The sequence below is a fragment of the Temnothorax americanus genome, unplaced genomic scaffold, assembly GCF_048541705.1.
Source record: "Temnothorax americanus isolate GAGA-0224 unplaced genomic scaffold, ASM4854170v1 Scaffold153, whole genome shotgun sequence".
In the NCBI taxonomy this organism is placed as follows: Eukaryota; Metazoa; Arthropoda; class Insecta; order Hymenoptera; family Formicidae; genus Temnothorax; species Temnothorax americanus.
This window is the reverse complement of record NW_027509290.1, coordinates 1-8206: the sequence shown is the minus strand read 5'-3', so window position 1 is coordinate 8206 and position 8206 is coordinate 1.

The following is an 8206-nucleotide window of genomic DNA, read 5'->3' as shown; positions in this document are numbered from 1 at the left end:
GGAAGAACAAAGCTCAAAAGCAATGTAATATCGATGGTGACTACTGCAGTAGCGACGAATCAATTGACAGCGAACACAACGTTATAATCGAGAATGACACAGCACAGTTACTTCACTCAGAACAGTCAAATACTGTAAAGACAGAACATTCATACTATAAAATTGAAGAAACAGACGATTTAAAGTTTCCGAAATACCCGTTTTGCATGGAAAACCCAATTGCAACAACAAAAAGCGTAATTTCAAAACAAGTTTCGCTAACGGTTAAAACCAGCAAATATTTCAAGCCTTATCCAGAAATTCGACAGATAAACCAACTCATCAGTAAGAAAAAAAAACCATTTTTCCTACCGAATGGTTTCAAATGTACGTGGCCGTGGAAAATTGATGGCAAGCAGTATTTTGTAATAAACACGTGTGGTTTCGATTCACTAGTCCAAATTCTTATGACGAGTGCTATTGATGATGTCCATTACGCATCGATTCTTGAACAGTTGGAGAACAGCACGTTGAAATTCGTTTCCAAATTGATCAACGAAGGATTGTCAATGGAACTGTTACGAAACAGAGCAGAAATCCTTAAAAGCCTGGTTTCTTGCGGAAATTCAATCAAAAACAGAACGTCGTGTATTGTCATATACTATTGACACATGGAGCAGTATTGAAAAAGTTGTAAACAACGCAATGGCGTCAGTGCTCAGTATTCATAAAACGGAGCAATGTACGTACTGCGACGGTCGCTCGTACTCATATTTATGCATATCACCGAATTATAAAATAATTTCAAAACGAAGTTTTAGTGTCTTGGAGCGAGCAAAATAAAATGCAACTATACTGGTCTGTACACATTCTACAACGAATTAAGCTTCCATCTTTTTATTAAATTGGACATTCGCGCCACTTCCAATATCGGTGTTGCAAAAACAGCGGACCAATAGAGAGATAACGGATAAGCTTAACGATCTTGGGCGCATTGCTGACATGGTACTGGAAAACAGTACACGTATAGTTACGCTTGAGCAAACAGTCTCTGCATTGGCGCGCGAGGTTGTAGAGCTCAGGGAACTGAGGTCTGTGTCTGTGTGTGTGCGTGCGTGCGTGCGTGCGTGCGTGCGTGCGTGCGTGCGTGCGTGCGTGCGTGCGTGCGTGTGTGTGTGCACCGACTGTTTCTATTGCTAATGAGCAAGTGAACAACGGGCTGGTCATCTCGGGTGTGCCTGTTGTGCTACCGGTTACACCTGTGGAGTTGGTACATAACGTGTTCGCGGCCCTTAACATTAAAAATCTCATGTGTCATGTCATAAACGTGAGACCTATGGTTCGGAGGGCACTTCCGGCTGCAGACCGGGATCGTTCTTTGCGTGCGGCCAATACGAGCTCGATTGCTGTTACACTAACTGCATGCGCTGTCCGTTATGAGGTTATGTCTAAGATGCGTACTAGGCGAGTACTCAAACAGAGTGATGTATGCGGAAACGACTCGGATCGCAAAATTTATGTAAACAAAATGCTACCCAAAGCCACATACGATCTATTAAACTCGACTAGACGTGTTGCAAAGAAAAAATCCTACAAGTACGTGTGGATAAAAAGTGGAAGAATATGCGTAAGACTCTCAGACGGCAAGCCCACGATTAATATCGATTCTGAGTCGGACCTGGCCAAATTACTTTGAGCGGCCCGAAATCACCACATGACGCCTTCTGCTAATCGTGAAGTATCACTCGTGAAATCGTCTCGGTTTTGTGTGGCGCAGTTCAATGCCAATTCCCTTGGAGGACACATTGATTTTATCAGAATGCATTTTGCTACTAACTTTTTTCATGTTATTTCATGAAACCTGGCTGCACTCTGAAGTTTCCGATGCACTTGTGGCCTTGGCCGGCTATTTCTTGATTCGTCATGATCGCGAGGGTAGGCGAGGTGGAGGCGTTGCCTGCTTCATTCACGACTCATTGAAGGCTAAGATTGTCGCTGTTTCTTCAAGAGTTGACTTTAACTCTCCTGAATATTTGATTGCTGAGATTCGTCTGCCCAGCGACAAGTCGGTACTGTTCGCATCGGTCTGTAGAAAACCCAAGGGCATTCTCCCACATGAGTTCTTTGACACATTGACAAGTGCTTCACATATGTACAGAAATATCATAATCGGTGGTGACTTTAACTGCAACCTTTTGTTGACCAATTTCGAGGCCAACTGCTTGCGTGACCTAATGTCCAGTACTTCGATGAACATTGGTCTAGTTTCCACCGAAGCATTAATTTGCACCTAGTGCGGCGTAGAACCAAACTTAAGTCGATGGAAACGTGACTAACTGCACTCATTTCACTCCTATTTCAATCTACATGCTTTGTCGGAGTGGTAGCGATTTTACACAAAATTTAGTCGGTGGAAACGGTTGAAACAGATTCAAAATAGATAGTGCCAATCTTTACTTTTTATTATTCATAACAGTTACCCTTTATTAGTAGTCAAAATGGAAAATAAACGTGATATATGGTCATATGATGAAACTTTGACGTTAATTAATCATTTAGAAGAAAAGGAAATTTTGAAGATTATGGACAACAAAAGATTTCGCATTGCAGAAATCTTCAAATCTTTAGAACAAGATATGAAAAAAAAAGTTATTGCCAAAGTGCAACGCAAATACATATAAAATTTCAAGCATTAAAGCGTAAGTACAATTATAAAATTTGATATATACTTCTTGCAATTTTTTCTTTTGCAACAAAGTTTTTTTCTCTTATAGTATAATCTTCGTATTCTCAATAAGTGACTCTTATTTTTGTTATAAGAAACTACAATAATTGTAGGACAACACTTTCAAAAAGCGGTGCAGGAGTAATGAAAAAATGTACGTTTTATGATGAGCTTCATGAATTATTTGGATGTTGACCTATAAATATTCAAAAAAGAATGGATTCTTTAAATGCTGCGTCATCAGTTGACGTAGATATGTTTGATAATATTCCCGATGCAGATGGATCAATTCCAGGATGTTCAAAATTTTCTGACGAGTTTAATAATTCATACATTAATGAAAGTGAAAGTCAGTATAAAAATATTGATAAAAGTAATAATATTAGCAGTATTAATGAGACTGACAGTAATAGTATTCAGAAAAATTCAGACCTAACTATTGATAAAGCTGTTCAACAATTGGAAACATCAATAAATAACGAGATAATTGATGATAATAATAATAATGATGTTGCAATGTTGGAAAATAACAAAAATAAAGATTCTAAAAAAAGAATTAAGTCTGCAAGATCAACAAATCGTCAAACATTTGCTCAAGTATTTGATGGTTGTATTCAAAAATTAATAAAATCTAATGAAGATGTTACTAGAATTGCTATAGAAACTCAAAATAAGATGATTAATAATATTTTGCAACAACAAGAAAAAATGTTACAGCAGCAAACTCAATTATTGATACAAAATTTGCATGTTAATACTTTACAATCTCAAGTAACTACAAATTATTGTCCTAATCCTGAACAGTTTAGACGTCCAGTGCAATCATTTAATAACCCTCGTTTTGTAAAAGTACCACTTAATGTTATTCAATCTTCAGAAAGATGTTCACCAGTTATTGTCACACCACCTTCTACACCAACGCCACCATTATTATCGATACCTTTTTCATTTCCTTCAGCCATATCAACAACTTCCTCAACAACTTTCCCAACAACTTCCTCAATAACTTCTCCAACGTCTTATTATTTTAATTCAAGCTCAACATCTACTTCAACTCAAGTCACAAAATAAGAGGGTTTTTAATTTAAAAGTATCTCGTTTTTATTTGAAAGTTTTATATGAAAGTTTTATACTTATACAGTCTATATTTTATTTTTGAAGGTAGATAATAGTTATTTTATTGTTTGATCTCATAAAAATAAAACATTAAATTGTTACAAAAGAATAAAGAATAATTTAAGTTTAAAAAAAAAAAATTAAATATAACTACGTTTGCACATATAGTGATTTAAATATAATAATTTTTAGTTGAATTATTTAGATAATATTCTTACTGTAAAATGTACCTGCAAACCAAATACTAAGTAACTTCAGTTAAATAATTACAAAGGGGGCAAAAAGAGTATTTTTTATTTTGTAATTTAGTGTAAGGTACAGTTTATGAAACGTTTATTTAGTTGTTTCAAAAAACACAAATCTTATTTTTAATAAATAGTGTTTACGAACGTTTGTAGCATTATATACATATATATGTGTTCACACACACGCACACGCACACGCACACGCACACGCACACGCACACGCACACGCACACGCACACGCACACGCACACGCACACGCACACGCACACGCACACGCACACGCACACGCACACGCACACGCACACGCACACGCACACGCACACGCACGCACCCGCACACGTACGCGCACACGCACACGCACACGCACACGCACACGCACACGCACACGCACACGCACACGCACACGCACACGCACACGCACACGCACACGCACACGCACACGCACACGCACACGCACACGCACACGCACACGCACACGCACACGCACACGCACACGCACACGCACACGCACACGCACACGCACACGCACACGCACACGCACACGCACACGCACACGCACACGCACACGCACACGCACACGCACACGCACACGCACACGCACACGCACACGCACACGCACACGCACACGCACACGCACACGCACACGCACACGCACACGCACACACACACACACACACACACGCACACACACACACACACACACACACACACACACACACACACACACACACACACACACACACACACACACACACACACACACACACACACACACACACACACACACACACACACACACACACACACACACACACACACACACACACACACACACACACACACACACACACACACACACACACACACACACACACACACACATGTAATAAAATAAATAAATAAATTATTTTATTATAATAAATGCTTATTTTATTCAGTCTCAAGTTACAGATATTATGTACTTTTATATTATTTATGTAATTTGATATGATTTTCTCTTAAAGGAAATTGTGTCATATAATCACGTAGAGCATCTCGTGTATTGGAAGCATCATAAGAATCAGATGTTCTACATTCATTTCTTACGGGTTGAGGAAATATATTTCTAGATGATTCAACTGATTCCATCCACTGAGGTAAAATTGGTTCATTTTTAAATTCCATAATATTATGTAATACGCAACATGCAATTACTACTTTAGGCACGCTAGTATAATGTAGATCTATAAGTTTTAATAAACAACGCCATCGTGATTTAAGACGTCCAAATGCCATTTCAATATCTACTCTGTTACTATTCAAACTATTCAAACATTAAATGAGTCTTCTTGTGGTGTTAAATGTGCAATTTTTGTGTATCCTTTCATTAACCAAGGTAGTAATGGATACGCTGGATCTCCAATTAAGAAATATGGTACCTCAACACCATTAATTAACTTCGTTTTCTGAAATAGATATTGCGATTATTTTACTTCTCAAAAATATTGCAGAGTAAATTTTTATTTTAAAAAATATACTTTTGGAATTATCCGTTCTGCTTCTTTATACAGTGTAGAGTTTTTAAATACAGCTGCGTCATGACAAGATCCAGGGGCTTGGCAGTTGACATTTCTAAACCTTATTAAAATAAAATAATTAATTAATTAAAATTAAAATTTGTTGCTACATATAACTAAATTATCTAAAAATAAAAAATAAATAAAAAATAAAAAAAAATTAAAAAAAAAATATTTTTTGGGACTTAGGAAATTTTGCAGAACTCCGGCGAGAACTGCCGATTTTTGAAAAAAAAAAAAAAATATTTTTTGGGATTTAGGAAATTTTGCAGAACTCCGGCAAGAACTGCCGATTTTTGAAAAAAAAAAAAAAAATATTTTTTGGGACTTAGGAAATTTTGCAGAACTCCGGCGAGAACTGCCGATTTTTGAAAAAAAAAAAAAAAAAAAAATTTTTTGGGACTTAGGAAATTTTGCAGAACTAAGGCAAAAACTGCCAATTTTTGAAAAAAAAAAAAAAAAAAATTTTGAGACTTAGGAAATTTTGCAGAACTCCGGCGAGAACTGCCGATTTTTGAAAAAAAAAGAAAGAAAAATAATTTTTGGGACATAGGAAATTTTGCAGAACTCCGGCGAGAACTGCCGATTTTTGAAAAAAAAAAAAAATTTTGGGAACTTAGGAAGTTTTGCAGAACTCCGGCGAAAACTGCCGATTTTTGAAAAAAAAAAATATATTTTTTGGGACTTAGGAAACTTTGCAGAACTCCGGCGAAAACTGCCGATTTTTGAAAAAAAAAAAAAAATATTTTTTGGGACTTATGAAATTTTGCAGAACTCCGGCGAGAACTGCCAATTTTTGAAAAAAAAAAAATAGAAAAATAAAAACTTTTTGGGACTTATGAAATTTTGCAGAACTCCGGCGAGAACTGCCGATTAAAAAAAAAAAAAAATATTTTTTGGGACTTAGGAAATTTTGCAGAACTCCGGCGAAAACTGCCGATTTTTGAAAAAAAAAAAAAATATATTTTTTGGGACTTAGGAAATTTTGCAGAACTCTGGCGAGAACTGCCGATTTTTGAAAAAAAAAAAAAAAAAAATATTTTTTGGGACTTATGAAATTTTGCAGAACTCCGGCGAGAACTGCCGATTTTTGAAAAAAAAAAAAAAAAAAAAACTTTTTGGGACTTATGAAATTTTGCAGAACTCCGGCGAGAACTGCTTATTTTTGAAAAAAAAAATATATATATATATATTTTTTGGGACTTAGGAAATTTTGCAGAACTCCGGCGAGAACTGCCGATTTAAAAAAAAAAAAAAAAAAAAAAAAAATATTTTTTGGGGCTTAGGAAATTTTGCAGAACTCCGGCGAGAACTGCCGATTTAAAAAAAAAAAAAAAAAAAAATTTGGGATTTAGGAAACTTTGCAAAACTCCGGCGAAAACTGCCGATTAAAAAAAAAAAAAAAATATTTTTTGGGACTTAGGAAACTTTGCAGAACTCCGGCGAGAACTGCCGATTTTTGAAAAAAAAAAAAAAAAAATATTTTTTGGGACTTAGGAAATTTTGCAGAACTCCGGCGAGAACTGCCGACTTTTGAAAAAAAAAAAAAATTAAAAAAATATTTTTTGGGACTTATGAAATTTTGCAGAACTCCGGCGAAAACTGCTTATTTTTGAAAAAAAAATATATATATATATATTTTTTGGGACTTAGGAAATTTTGCAGAACTCCGGCGAGAACTGCCGATTTTTGAAAAAAAAAAAAAAAAATATTTTTTGGGACTTAGGAAATTTTGCAGAACTCCGGCGAGAACTGCCGATTTTTGAAAAAAAAAAAAAAAATATTTTTTGGGACTTAGGAAATTTTGCAGAACTCTGGCGAAAACTGCCGATTTTTGAAAAAAAAAAAAAAAAAAAAAATATTTTTTGGGACTTAGGAAATTTTGCAGAACTTCGGCGAGAACTGCCGATTTAAAAAAAAAAAAAAAAATTTTTTTTTGGGACTTAGGAAATTTTGCAGAACTCCGGCGAGAACTGCCGATTTTTGAAAAAAAAAAAAAAAAAATTTTGGGACTTAGGAAATTTTGCAGAACTCCGGCGAGAACTGCCGATTTAAAAAAAAAAAAAAAAAAAAAAATTTTTGGGACTTAGGAAATTTTGCAGAACTCCGGCGAGAACTGCCGATTTTTGAAAAAAAAAAAAAAAATTTTGGGACTTAGGAAATTTTGCAGAACTCCGGCGAGAACTGCCGATTTAAAAAAAAAAAAAAAATATATATTTTTTGGGACTTAGGAAATTTTGCAAAACTCCGGCGAGAACTGCCGATTTAAAAAAAAAAAAAAAAAAAAAAAATTTTTTGGGACTTAGAAAACTTTGCAGAACTCCGGCAAGAACTGCCGATTATTGAAAAAAAAAAAAAAAAAAAAAAAAAAATTTTTTGGGACTTAGGAAATTTTGCAGAACTCCGGCGAGAACTGCCGATTTTTGAAAAAAAAAAAAATATATATATATTTTTTGGGACTTAGGAAATTTTGCAGAACTCCGGCGAGAACTGCCGATTTTCGAAAAAAAAAGAAAAAAAAATATTTTTTGGGACTTAGGAAATTTTGCAGAACTCCGGCGAGAACTGCCCATTTTTGTAAGAAA